The sequence below is a fragment of the Rhinatrema bivittatum genome, chromosome 2 (assembly GCF_901001135.1).
Source record: "Rhinatrema bivittatum chromosome 2, aRhiBiv1.1, whole genome shotgun sequence".
In the NCBI taxonomy this organism is placed as follows: Eukaryota; Metazoa; Chordata; class Amphibia; order Gymnophiona; family Rhinatrematidae; genus Rhinatrema; species Rhinatrema bivittatum.
Window position 1 is genome coordinate 299,868,453 of NC_042616.1, and position 14,401 is coordinate 299,882,853.

The window sequence follows — 14,401 nt, forward strand, 5'->3', positions numbered from 1 at the left end:
CCCCACTGGACCCCAGGTAATTTAAGACATTTTGGGGGGGGGGTTCGGGAGGGTGGGGGATTTATTTTAAAGGGTCGGGGTGGGTTTTATGGTTGTTTTAGTGTGCCGGTTTTCCCGCCCTCCCCCGATTTATGATTTACACGATTTAAAAAAAAACAAAACTGCGACGATCCGATTCCCCCCCCCCCCCCCCCAGCCAAAATCGATCGTTAAGACGATCGATCACACGATTCACATCTCTACTGCTCATGCATGGACTCCTTTGTTGGTGACAGGGATGTTGTTGGTGCTGGTGCCTGGCCTGGCCTGGAGCCAGTGCTGGTGGTGATGCTGTGATGGTTGTGTGGAGTGCAGGAATTTACGCATGATGAGGTTTCAGTGTTGCTCCTGCCAAGGCCGTGGTGCTTCAGGCTGCTGCTGAGGTGTGGTGGCTTGAGGTTGTGATGATTCTATAGGCTCTCACTAAAGGCACCGTTCCTCCAGGAAGCCAGAGAAGTTGAGGGATACATTGAGTGAGCTGGGTGAACCCAAGGGTTGCAGCATCTGTAATGGCTCCTAAGCCTGTGGCTGCTGCTGTTCCTCTTTCTCCTCCTCACTGACTTGGGTCTGGGCATCCATCAGGAAGGGCCTGTGCAAAAGGGCTGCTGTGCTGCTGATCCCTGGGGCTTCCTGGCTGAGACCGGCAGCTTCATGGGTGAGAGCTGTGGAAAGAAACATAAGACATAAGTACCAATGGCAGCAAGTATCTTTTTTTCATTTAGCATCAGAGGATCACTTTGCTTCTTATCATTGTGAGCATCTTATGACAAATGATGTGTACATCCATTGCTGCCTGCCCATTTACAGGTGAGGTGAACTTACTGGCTGTGGCTTGTGTGGTATCCAACTGCTCAGCCATGCCCTCAAACACATCCAGTTCTAGCCTTTGCATGAGGCACTCCTCCATGGGGATCAGGACGATGGGACAAGGGGCTCCTCCTCCAATCTGCTGTATATATTTATTTCTGGCTGCCACCTTGGCTTTCAGCTGCGTCTTGATGTCCCGGTACCTGTGGGCCACCTGATTCCTGCTTTGTTGGACTCTGCTATGCCTGGAGATGCCCTGGGCTATGTTGCACCAGATCTGGCTCTTAAATCCTTTGAGGTCTTGGCTGCCTGGTTGCATGGCATAATGTTCCAGAACCCCTGCAATGACCATCTCATTATCTTGGACACTGAACTTGATAGCGTTGAGAACATCCTGATGCCTGGCTGCCAGAAGGGGGTGCCACTTTCAGTTCTGGAGAGGTGTCCTCCCTTTCCTCACTATCCCTCCCACTCCCCTCTCCAATCCCTTCCTCCCCCTCCTGCTCCTGCCCTTCCAACTCCCTTCCCTCTGCCTATCCCTAGCCTGATATATTCCTCCCTCTGTCCTCACCTGCCTAGGCCCTTCCCCCTCCCACCTCCTCCTGTCCCTTCCCTCCTGTCTATCTCCAGTCCTGTCTCTGTCCCTATTCCTACTCCTCCTTCCCTTAGCACTCCTGCCCTTGCCCTTCTGCATTCTCTCCTCCATCCTCCTCTTCTCTCCTTTCGCCTCTCCTCTTTCCCCATGCCTCTCATGCTCCATCCTTCTCACTCCTCCTCACCACAAATTCCTCCACCAACACCACTCCTCCATACCCACTTCTCCACTCCTCACTCCTACACCACCACTTCTCCACTCTTCCTCACTCCTCCACACCAAAAGACAGACAGACAAACTGGAGTAGCAATCAAAAACTTTCACAAAGAAGACAAAAGACCAAGGTAAAGGGAAACAAATGGCAAAAGAAGACCAGGCAACACACTCAGGTAATCGAATCAGAAAAAGCTCCTACTCCCAATAAACCACTAAATCACTCACCAGCTCATTTCTCTCTCTCCCATGCCTGACATACTCTCAAAGAGGTAGCTGCAGGAAGCCGGGATATATGAAGTGAAAAAATAATGCACCATGCACTAATTTATGCTAGCTGTGTAAAATGATGCGGCATGTGGTGACGTAACGTGCAACGCGCTGATGCAACGCGCCGTTGCCTGACACAATGCACTTTGTGCTGACACAACACCATGTGTGTTATTTACTTATGCCATGCGGCAGGCTGCAAATTAGCATAATCACGCCCTTTTTTATCACGGGCGCTATTTTCGCTATACTTATAGTGATTTGATGAATATAGGTCTAAATTAGGTGCCTAAGGGCCTTATTTACTAAGAATTTTTCCCATAGACATAGAAAGGGAGAAAAGCCTTAGTAAATCAGGCCCAAGTTATTATTTTGAATTTATTATTTTATTTATTGACATAAATAAATAATAGTATTAGATCAACAGACAATATTGGTCGATCATCTATATATTTTTAGCTGAATCTAGGGGCATATTTTTTTTAGCTGAAAAGTCAACATAAATTTAGGTCCCTAAAAATTAGGTCTCTAAAGTGAGGTCTGCTGTTGATTTGCCTAGATTTAGGGCCCTAAATTAGGTGCCTAGCTCTGAAAATCAGTGCTAAGCTCCTAACTTTGTTTCCCTATCCTAACCCTGCCCCCATAGCCACCCACTTTTTAGAATCCAAAATGTGAGTGCTCAATCCTAATACATGTTCAAAACGGCTAATCTAGAAGCCTAACTCAAAAAGTTATGATCCTAACATGTTGAAAATTGACCCCTTGGTATTATTGTTGAAAAATTATAAGCTGCTATGACACATATATTTCACAAGTTTCATTTAAGAATAAAAGTATTTTTTCTTAAATTTAAAAACACTTTAAGCATTTTACTCATGAATAGATGGTTTTCTTTTTCTTTTTGGTTATTTAGATAAGAATTTAGTATTCTCAAAGAAACCCCACTACCACCTTTTGGTAGAAAAGGCAGAAGAAACAGGAAGACCAAAAGAATGTTTCATAAAATAGAGACTGCAGTTTACTGAGTAACAATTCATTATCTAAAGTCAGAGAATAGGCATTAAGAACAAGATTTCTCTGGATGGAAAAAATAACTATTTTCATGTTTTTTTAATGCTGATCTTATAGTGCAAGTGCCTTCAATAATATACGTTTTCCTTGTTATTTTCATTTTTTTTTTTTAAAGAGGGCAGATTGGGTTAATTTCCAGTTCTTCACAATTTATCTGTGCTGAACTGTGAAGAGTGTTGAGTGGGGAAGGGTTTCATTGTCCACTACTGCCTTATGGCTCTTCAACACCCACCGCTCCTGCCTCATCTCAAAGAAAAGCAAATAGGTTTATTAAATAGCTGTCAGGCCAAATGATCTTGTACAGAGAACAAACACAGGGGAAATTGGATTAGAGGCAGAGCACATGCCACGCTGAGCAAGGCTACAGATTTACGGCTTTTACTGTACACTCACACAAGCAGTTCTTAAAGTGGTTGAACGAGATTTGACTAAGGGGTTGGCTAGATGAGTGGAAAAGAATCAGTAGATTACACACTGACTTTTCACCCGTGGGATCAAGCATTCAAACAGAACCATAAACTCAGGAACTAAAGAGAAAAAGTTAAATCACAGGAACTGTTAAAAGTGAAATTTATTTTACAGTTTTTCAGCAGCTGCTAATAAGTTGCTCTTTAACAGCTTGGAACGCCTTGCTTTACTCTGAAAAAGAAAATGAATATCTCTGAGCTCAGCAGGAATAAAATTAATACAGTAAAATCATACGCTAGAAAAAAAAATCTCATGGGGTTATTCTGCATATATTTTCTTGTTGAATCCTAGAGTGACTCATACTGGTAGTGACAGCTCTGGGGTTAGTGTCACCTCAGTCAGGGCAAGATCTAGGCATTCTGCCAAACTAGGCAACCTGGAAAATGTACACCACAGTCCCAGTCAATCACATAATAAACAGTTATTGAAACTGAATAGATAAGCAAAAGCCTAAGTCACTTAATAAACAGCTCAGTTCACGAGAGTTGAATGAGAATGTGAGGCTCTTCTGATCTTCCAGGCCGTGACTGAGCAACAAAGCAAAATGGTATTTGGAAGGATTTGTTTTTGTTGGTTTGGATATACAGAAAGCGTAACTTACTGTCTGCTCTGGGTATGTAGGCAGTGGCAGATGATCTTGGCAGGCAGGGGGGACAGTACTCAGTGAAACTTCAAATGCGAAAGTGTCAAATGATCCTAACACCTTGACCCAGGCTGCAGTATTGTTTACTTAGGGGATCCAGGTTTGTTTATTTGATGTTTATTCTGCTTTACAGGTACTTCAAAGCAGATTATATTCAGCTACTATATTTTCCTATCCCCAGAGGATATACAATTTAGCAGCATAAATTTCAAAACTGTCCATGGAACAACATTTACATGTGTAAGTGGATGTGCAGAGAGTAATGCTCGTATTTTATAAAGCATGCAGCTGGAGTTGCACAGTTTATAAAATACCACATATATCTGCTCCGAAAGTATGTATGCATTTTTCAGTATGTGTAAATATTTCCAAAGCTAGAAAGCGCATACTTTCTCTACTTATTTTATAAACATTTATACGTATATTTTAGGTGCATAAAAAAAATAACATACATGTGTAGTAACCCTGATTTATACATGGAGGCAGGTATTTTTTAAACAATGGAGTGAATTTTCAAAGCATGAGAGTAAAATTAGCATATACATATGTATATGCTTGCACTCATGTAATTGCTATTTTATGAACATTGATAATATGTGAATACTTTGCATTTTGTGCGCAAATATATGCACTAAAAAAGGGGCATTCTGGGGTGTTCCAGGGCCTGGGCAATAGTTACTGGCGTAAACTGCTATTTTATATTACATTCATGCACATATATTTGGCAATCACTCATGTAATTTTACACCTGCTAATTAACTAGCGGAAATTAAATCTGACTAGTCTGTTGTCTTCTATTGTTAGGTGGGAGTTCTGGGTGAACTGGGGGGAGTTCAGGCTGAAGAACCAGAACAGTCTCAATGACCTGGAGAAGGACTGGGCAAACTAGTGGAAGAATTGTAAAATTAGTAATTTCAATTATTTGCACATGATTTAAAATATACCTAATTCTGCGCATATATTGGGTTTCGAGTGAGCAAGTCCTACTTTTTTTCATGTGTAAAATATATGCATGAATATTTTTGTAATTGGAAGGAAAAGTGTCTTCAATACATTGTAATACTCGCTTTCAATGAATTGCATGTATTCACATATAAGCACAAATATACAATCAAATGAATGAGAGTCTTTTATATAATTTACACAATACAAATCTTCATTTATCAACTTACACGACACCTCATAAAAAACAAACATTCATACCTCATTCATACCTTAAAATCAACCATACATATGGAAAAATACCTGTACGCTATATCTCAACAATGATAAATACACGTATGTGGTATAAATGTTACATACATACAAAGGGTATATGTTCTTTACATCTCACATATATGTAAAAGACAATATATTGCTTATATATTCTTTATGTGCCCTTTTAAACAATTTCTTTTCACTGTCAACTACAATGTTATTTCCTCATCAAGATCTTGTGAATGAGGAGTTTGCGAAGGAATGAGTAAAATCAACGTCTCTCATTATAGAGTTGGTACATGGTTGAATTGTGGTACATTTTGATTTGTATGATTATGGAATGAGCCATGCGAGCATTTGGTTTGAAGAAAGTCAGTAATAAAGAGTTGGATGGTATTTGTTGCACACCCCGTCTGTGTCTGGCCCACGCACGGGCCTGCTCACCTCTCTGGCTCCCTTGCAGGTCCCGAGTCGGTCTCCACAGCGGCAGCCGCAAGCTCTTCCAGGCCTCGGCGGTGGTCGCCAGGCTTTCCACTGCGCACCAGGCCTCATGCCAGAGTTCGGCGTCTCCCGTAGCGTTGGCCCACCCCTAAGCGAGTGAGTGTGGACCGTCCGGCCTCTTGTAGGGCCAGGGGCGGGTCCTAGCTCCATGGCGTGCCCTGATTGAAGGAACTACTTAAGGAAGTCCCTGCCTATACTTCCTTGCCTTGGCATGTGGCACAGTGCCTAAGGTGACAAGACCTTGATCTGAAGGTCATGGGTTCAAGCCCCACTTTGGAGTTTCCAAGAATTGGTTCCAAGCTTGTGGTCCTAGCCCACACATCTATGAATCCATGAACACTTGATTCCAAGTGTGTGGGTTCCAGCTCCCACTTCAAAGAATTCCAAGAACCAAAACATCACTGTCCTATTCACTTGTTCAGCCTGGGCTTTGCTCCTGTTGATTGGCTCTGTGTCTGACTGTTCCATGTGTTGAGATGTGGCCTGGTAGAATGAAGATCAAGCACTGCTTTGGGTTGGCATCGTGTGTTAGATTGTCACTGCATTCTAAGTCTTGCATCCTACTGTTCCAGTTCCAGTGTTTGTCTGTCCATCTCCCCAGGTAATACCCTTGGACTGTCTCTCTGGTACAGACCTCAGCCTGTTCCTTGACCACTCTGCCTGCCTTGTGACCTCCTTGGATTCTGACCTCTGCCCATTTGACTACTAGGGATGTGAATCATTTTTTGATGATTTAAAACAATCGTCAGATATATTTTAAATCGTCAAAAATCGTTAGAGCCGCAATACAATAACAATTCCCCCGATTTATCGTCAAAAATCATAAATCAGGGGAGGGGGAGGGCGGGAAAACCGGCACACCAAAACAACCCTAAAACCCACCCCGACCCTTTAAAAGAAATCCCCCACCCTCCCGAACCCCCCCAAAATGTTTTAAATTACCTGGGGTCCAGTGGGGGGGTCCCGGCGCGATCTCCCACTCTCGAGCCACGGCTGCGTTAAGAGAAATGGCGCCGGTGGCCTTTTGCCCTTACCATATGACAGGGCAAAGGTAGCGCCGGCGCCATTTTGGTTCCTGTGACCTGACGTCACGAGTGCAGGAGATCGCTCCCGGACCCCCGCTGGACCCCCAGGGACTTTTGGCCAGCTTGGGGGGGCTTCCTGACCCCCACAAGACTTGCCAAAAGTCCAGCAGGGGTCTGGGAGCGACCTTCTGCACTCGGGCCGATTTGCCAATATTCAAAATGGCGCCGGCGCTACCTTTGCCCTTACTATGTCGACATAGTGAGGGCAAAATGGCGCCAGCGCTACCTTTGCCCTGTCATATGATAAGGGCAAAGGGACACCGGCGCCATTTCTCTTAACGCAGCCATGGCCAGAGAGCGAGAGATCGCGCCAGGACCGCCCCCCCACTGGACCCCAGGTAATTTAAAACATTTTGTGGGGGTTCGGGAGGGTGGAGGATTTATTTTAAAGGGTCGGGGTGAGTTTTAGGGTTGTTTTGGTGTGCCAGGTTTCCCGCCCTCCCCCTCCCCCGATAAAACGATTTTTTAACCTACAAAACTAAGACGATCAGATTCTGCCACCCCCTCAGCCAAAATCGATCGTTAAGACGATCAATCTCACGATTCACATACCCATTGACTACATCTTCTGGTTCTGTCCCTTGCCTTGTCATTGCCTATGCTGTTCTGGTCTTCCTTGCTCCATCAGACCTACAATCTCAAGTCTGACCATGCTTCCTTGCTGTCCATGGGCATGCCTGTCTACTACCTCTCAAGGAGACCCTGTGAGGCCCAGCTTGGGGGGGGGGGGAACTGTGGGCTTCCAGTGGTGAAGCTCATCCTAGCCTCTGTCTCCTCCAGTGCATTGCCCCCTGCGGGCAAGTGCTTCCTGGTCCCTAGCAATTTTACTCACATTGTTAATTGTAAACCGGGTTGATGTGATTCCTATCATGAAACTCGGTATAATTAAAAATATTAATAAATAAATAAATAAATAATAAATAGCAGGGAGCTATTCTCCACTGCTCCAGGACAAGGGTCCACCCCTGAGTGCAACAGTATTGTCCCCTGATGAAGCCTTAAAGGCAAAACAAGGGTCCCTTGTAGGGGATGTGAAGAGGAATTTATGTGAATACGAGAAAGACATTGTGAGGAAAAAGACTTGATTAAAAAATCTTTAATGAAAAAGAATTAAATGAGGAAATAACATTGTAGAGGAAATGTAATAAGAGGATCCTGTATGAACAGTATTGTTGGAAATAGATGAGAAAAGAACTTTTTGAGAGTCACAAATAATTCCACCCATATAAGTTTGCCTTTCACATTATAAGCACACATATCTGTTTCCCCAAAATTCAAGCATATGTGTATTTTATAGTAAGTGGATATCTGACATGCATGGGTTACAAAATATTGTAGTAGATCACTACACGGCCAAATACACATGTTACTGTGAATTGAACCTGGATCTCATAAATAATGTCAAACACTGTCATGCTGGGATTTTGGGCACCTTCTAATTTGTTTTCAAGTTGTTTCGTCTTGAAAACCATTAAAGGTGAATTTTAAAAGCCAGGGGTGAGCATTTATTAGTGGATGCATGAATATGTTTGGCTTATGCGCGCTGAGTGGTTTTTAAAAGCTGCTGAGATACGCGCATATCTACCAGAGCGCACACATCTCAGACAAACTCAAAAAGGGGCAGAGTGTGGGCATTTGATGGCATGAACCTGAGATGTGCACGTAAATACTTATACAATTTGTCGTGTTCCAAGGCCCCCTGTCACGTAACTTTACTTCTGCTATGGATGACAAGTTAAAAAAACAAACAAACAACTAGGCACATTTGCAAGGTTTTAAGGGTCAGAGCTAACTAAGGGAGTGAAAGCTATTAAACTAGGGGTGTTTGGAGGAAATATGACTTAATTGGCTGAACTGGGATGAAAGTGGTAAAACTGGGAATGACCTCAGTGAGCGCTGCTTTTCAATCCTCGATTTACATGGTAGAAGCGGTATTTTTGTGCACTTGCACAAGCTTCCTTGAAGAGATGAGCTTTAACCTGCTTTCGAAACAATTCATGGGTTTGCGTTTTCCGGATGCTTACCAGTAGCTCATTGCGAAGGGTCGGGGCTGCCCACAAGACGACTCTATTCCTTGTCTCCTGCAGCTTTCCCTTTCTAACCTCTGGGCCCATTTAATAAAAATATACCTTCTGACCTTAGTATCCACTGGGTTATGTACCAGGAAACTAGGCTTTTCAAATACACCAGGCCCTCCCCATATAATACTTTTAATGTAAGTGTATTCAATTTAAATTTGACTCTCTGAGTAATGGGGAGTAGTATTATGATCTCAGAACTGGGCTAATATGATCTCTTTGGAAGGTTCTGATAAGAAGATGAGCGGCTGCATTCAGTACTATTTATTTATTTATTTATTTATTTATTTATTTATTTAGAGTTTTTATATACCGGCAATCATGAAAACATATCTTGCTGGTTTACATAGAACTGGGGTGCAATAAATACATAGAACTAGAACTGTGGTGACAGAAGGTACAGTTACATTTAACAAGGGTGGCCGAACTTGGAGAAGGAAGAAGAGAGGAGAGGATAGAAATGGTTAAACAATATACAATTTAACTGTAGTATACAAAATAACTGTTATATACAAACGGCAAGGTGTTTTAGGAGTCATTGGATTGTGTCATTGGGTTGTGTCCGGAAAAGCTTGCTTGAATAACCAAGTCTTAAGTTTTTTCCTAAAAGTTGGGAGGCAGGGCTCCTGTCTGAGGTCTGTAGGAATGGAATTCCACAGTAGAGGGCCAGCTGTGGAGGTGGCGCGATCTCTTAGGGTAATGTGTTTGGTCGTTTTCGCTGGGGGAACTAGGAGGGAGCCTCTATAAGCATCTCTGGTAGGTCTAGTAGAATTATGTACTTGGAGAGGGAATTGGAGATCGAGAGTGGTGAGTTGATGTATAGTTTTATAGGTGATAGTTATGGCTTTATACATGATGCGGAAGTATACGGGTAACCAATGAAGCTCTTTCAAGACGGGGGAAATGTGGTCTCTTTTCCTTGCGCCTGTCAGAATACGGGCTGCTGAATTTTGAACCATCTGTAGTGGTTTGGAGTAGGATGAAGGTAGACCTAGCAATAGGGAATTGCAGTAGTCCAGTTTCGAAAAAATGACTGCTTGGATGATCGTTATATGTAGGTTTACACTTAGGTAAACCTACATATAAAGTGTATAGTAGTCTAAGGTAGAGAATACGAATGCTTATATAATGGTCCTAAATTTGTTCCTGCCTAACACATGCGGCAAAAGCAGCAATTTCATAAATTTGAAAAATCCTGTTCTTACGACTGATCTAAGACAGCTTGAGGAGTAGTTGAAGGTTTAGCAGCTAAGATTCAATTCCAAGAAGTAGAGAATCTGCATTTGGGGCATAGTAACCAAAGGACCTGCAAATGATTGGAAATGGGGGAGGGCCAGAGACTGATGTAAATTGACTGGAAGAGAGACCTAAGGGTGAGAGTGTCTGATGATCTGAAGGTAGCAAAGCTATGCAACACGAAAATGACTCAGGCTAGAGGCATGCTGAGCTGCATAGATAAAGGTATAACCAGCAGGAAAAAGGAATTGATAATGCCTCTGTACAGATCATTGATGAATCCTCACCTGGAGTACTGGGTTCAGTTCTGGAAATCATATCTAAAAAAAGATAGGGATAGGAAAGATATGATCCAGAGAAAAATAAACCAAACAGTGCAGTATTTGCACCAAATGACATATGACATGGGTAGGGGGGGAGGGGGTGCTAGCGAGCATTGAAGATGGTGGCTGCCTGAATCTTGAGCTCCTTTGCACTTCTAAAATATCTTGTTTTCCCATTAGTCATTCTTACTCCCTGCAGTGAGAAACGGTATTCTCTTTTAACTGAAGATGTACTCGAACAAATCCTCTAAAGGATCAGGAGTAAAATGATCAAAATAAGATGCCCTTTCACCAATCAAAATGGCATTTGGATCAGATTCTGAGGTCTCCCTGCAAACAATAATGACAGAACACTTCAAGTCAAAGACATGATTAAATTACTACAGTCACTGTGTTAGGATTTGTGGGTTTTGTGGACCCTTGGCCTGAAGCAGAGGTTGATACTACCTAAGGGGTGGAGCCCCATAGGTCCTCACTGTAAGGAGGCGAGGTCAGCTGCAGCAGGGAACACAACTGTAGTTCAGTAGAGTAAGAACGTCCTGCGTCACTGCCACGTGATTGCAGGTACCTGCACTGAGATATACTGTGAGGCATCCCGAGGAGCGGGGCGAAGAGGCACAGTTCAGAGAAGTCACAATACTTAGGCAGGAAAGAGACAGAGTACTAGAGCAGGAACCTCCAAGACAGAGGAGCGCTAGGCAGGACCCGAGTGGGGAGCGCGGAGACAGGAACTTCTGGAGGAGTGATGCAGAGACTGTCCCGAGGGGTGGGACAGTGTAGCAACAGAGTCTCTGGTGATGATGTAGGGGCTGCCCCCAGGAGCGGGGAAGCGAAGCATAGTCACTAGTGTAAGATGTTGAGACTGCCCCAAGGAGTGGGGAAGTGTAGAATAAATTCTCAGATAAAGTGACATAGAGGCTGCCCCGAGGAGTGGGGACATGTAGAGTCAAGTGGGGACATGTAGAGTCAAAGTCTCCGGTGTAGTAAGGTAGAGACTGCCCCGAGGAGCGAGAAAGCATAGAGATGGGATCTCTGATAGGCAGTGTTGAGGCAACTCCGAGGAGTGGAGAAGCGATAGGAAAACCCCACAAAATTTTCATGGGGTTCTCATCATTTTGGGGGGGGGGGGGGAAAGGGCACACAAAAACAACCCCCAAACCCACCCCGACCGTGTAAATCTCATTTAGAATCTCCCACCCTCCCAACCCCCCCCAAACTTTTCTAAAGTACCTGGTGGTCCAGCAGAAGTCCCGGGAGCGATCTCCCACTCTCAGGTCGTCGGTTGCCACTAATCAAAATGGCGCCAATGACCCTTTGCCCTTACCATGTGACAGGGGCTATCGGTGCCATTGGCCGGCCCCTGTCACATGGTAGGAACAATGGATGGCCGGCGCCATCTTTAAAAATGGCACGGGCAATCCATGGCTAGCGCAGGACCGCCCCCCGCCCCTCATTACCGCATTTTTCTAAAGAACCGCAGGCATGCGATACTTTAGAAAATGAGACCCTTAGTGTGCACTAAATTGAAATAGTGTGCACTAAAACAAAACATTAAAAAAAAATCCCTGGCAAATTAAAAAAAAATGGACACTTAACAAAATGAGACAAACCCAAAATAATAATTTTATTGATGCACACATCTACTTGCTTCTCTACCCCTTAAGTCTGACAAGAAGTAGCAGAACTGCATTCCAGACTGTTCCCCTACAAATTAAGCATTTCTGAATAGAAATTATTTTTTAAAGGCTTTTTTATCTAGTTAATTTTTAAGGTCTGAGGACATAATCAGCATTCTTTAATGATTGCTTTTTTTGTTCCCATAAAAGTGTACTTATTGGGCGCGAAATAGGCAGCGAAAAGACTCCTTACCTTTTTGCTGACCGTGCCGTCCTCGCAGAGTCGGCCCCGGTGACGCCCTGACTCCTCCTCTTCTGGGGCCGACTCCACCCCAATGTAGGTAGCGCAGGCGTGCGCTACCTTCGCTAGCTATCGCAGTGCTGGGGAGGAGCTGGCTGTCGTGGTACATGTGGGCACCAACGACATAGGAAAATGTGGGAGGGAGGATCTGGAAGCGAAATTTAGGCTCTTAGGTAGGAAGCTTAAATCCAGAACCTTCAAGGTAGCATTCTCTGAAATGCTCCCTGTTCCATTCGCAGGTCACCAGAGGCAGGCAGAGCTCCGGAGTCTCAATGCGTGGATGAGACGATGGTGCAAAGAAGAGGGATTCAGTTTTGTTAGGAACTGGGGAACCTTTTGGGGAAGGGGGAGTCTCTTCCGAAGGGATGGGCTCCACCTTAACCAGGATGGAACCAGACTGCTGGCGCTAACTTTTAAAAAGGAGATAGAGCAGCTTTTAAACTAGAACAAAGGAGAAAGCCGACAGTCGCTCAGCAGTGCATGGTTCGGAAAGAGGTATCTTCAAAGGATACTAATGATGCATTATAATTAGGGCATCCCGACAGTGAGGTTCCAATTATAAGAAAAGTAGTCCAAATGCCTGTAACTAAAAACTCAGCTGAGCTAAAAAACTCCAATTTATCCCTATCAATTAAAAATCAGAATGAAAATACAAACAAAAAACAAACTTTGAAATGTTTGTATGCTAATGCCAGAAGTCTAAGAAGTAAGATGGGAGAATTAGAATGTATAGCAGTGAATGATGACATAGATTTAATTGGCATCTTAGAGACATGGTGGAAGGAGGATAACCAATGGGACAATGCTATACAGAGGTACAAATTATATCGCAATGACAGAGAGGAGCATCTGGGAGGCGGTGTGGCGTTTTATGTCCGGGATAGCATAGAGTCCAACAAGATAAACATCCTGATTGAGACTAAATGCACAATTGAATCTTTATGGGTAGAAATCCCTTGTGTGTCGGGGAAGACTATAGTGATAGGAGTATACTACCGTCCACCTGATCAAGATGGTGAGAATGATAGTGAAATGCTAAGAGAAATTAGGGAAGCTAACCAAATTGGTAGTGCGGTAATAATTGGAGACTTCAATTACCCCAATATTGACTGGGTAAATGTATCATCGGTACATGCTAGAGATATAAAGTTCCTGGATGGAATAAATGACATTTTTATGGAGCAATTGGTTCAGGAACTGACAAGAGAGGGAGCAATTTTAGATCTAATTCTTAGTGGAGCACAGGATTTGCTGAGAGAGGTAACAGTGGTGGGGCTGCTTGGCAATAGTGATCATAATATGATCAAATTTGAATGAATGACTGGAAGGGGGACAGTAAGCAAATCCAAGGCTCTTGTGCTAAACTTTCAAAAGGGAAACTTTGATAAAATGAGAAAATTTGTTAGAAAAAAATTGAAAGGAGCAGCTACAAAGGTAAAAAGTGTGCAAGAAGCGTGGTCATTGTTATAAAATACCATTCTAAAAACACAGTCCAGATGTATTCCACACATTAAAAAAGGTGGAAAGGCAAAACGATTACTGACATGGTTAAAAGGGGAGATGAAATACTATTTTAGCCAAAAGATCTTCATTCAAAAATTGGAAGAAGGATCCATCAGAAGAAAATAGGATAATGCATAAGCGTTGGCAAGTTAAATATAAGACATTGATAAGACAGGCTAAGAGAGAATTTGAAAAGAAGTTGACCGTAGAGGCAAAAACTCACAGTAAAAACCTTTTTAAATATATCTGAAGCAGAAAGCCTGTGAGGGAGTCAGTTGGACCGTTAGATGATCGAGGGGTTAAAGGGGTACTTAGAGAAGATAAGGCCATCATGGAAAGATTAAATGATTTCTTTGCTTCGGTGTTTACTAAAGAGTATGTTGGGGAGATACCCATTCCAGAGAAGGTTTTCATGGGTAATGATTCAGATGATCTGAACGAAATCACAATGAACC